Raw genomic sequence first — 847 nt, forward strand, 5'->3', positions numbered from 1 at the left:
GGGTCTGGGTCTGGGTCTGGGGTCTGGGTCTGGGTCTGGGTCTGGGGTCAGGGTCTGGGTCTGGGTCAGGGTCTGGGTCTGTCCCAGGTTTCTGCCTAAAAGGAGTTTTTCCTCTCCACTGTGTCCCTGTTGCTTGCTCTGAAGGAAACTACTAGACCTGTTGGGTCCTTGTAAATTCTGGAGTGTGGTCTAGACCTGCTCTATCTGGTCTAGACCTGCTCTTTCTGTAAAGGATCTCCAGATAACTCTTGTTATGAATTGATACTATAATCAAAATTTAATTTAATTGTAACACAGTAACCAAACATGTATGAGAACATTTCTAACACAAATCAGACTTTTTGTTTTACGCAGCAACTTCTGCACAAGGCATTTTCTCCTTTTCAAATATGTGATTTAATTATTAAAGTAAGTAAGGGCGGTTTCCCGCCTGCATGGTCTAGTTCTGTTGAATCGGACACGGAGGACAGAACAACATGACGGACTCTTCAGAAGAGCTCGTTATGTTGTAGTTTCTGCGTGGGAAAGTCGCGGGACGCCACGATCTTTATTTATGGTTTGAGCTACAATCCAGACTCGAAACCAGGTGGTGCCCGTTGCAGTGGCAGCAGCTGATTGGTCTCCGTGTTGCGGCGGCGCTGCGAACCAATCAGCTGATTCCAGAGGCGGAGTTACCAGTAGGCAAAGGTCGGCATCTGCCTCAGGCCCCAAGCTACCAAGGGCCCCGTAAAACACCTCATAAACTTATGGTTATGATTTGTTGTCTTACTTTTCACCAATTAATTCTATCTCTAAACATTGATACGCTAAAGTGCCATCCTCCGATTGTTTATTTCATGATGAGAAA

This window comes from Etheostoma cragini, chromosome 16 (genome assembly GCF_013103735.1).
Source record: "Etheostoma cragini isolate CJK2018 chromosome 16, CSU_Ecrag_1.0, whole genome shotgun sequence".
NCBI classification, from domain to species: Eukaryota; Metazoa; Chordata; class Actinopteri; order Perciformes; family Percidae; genus Etheostoma; species Etheostoma cragini.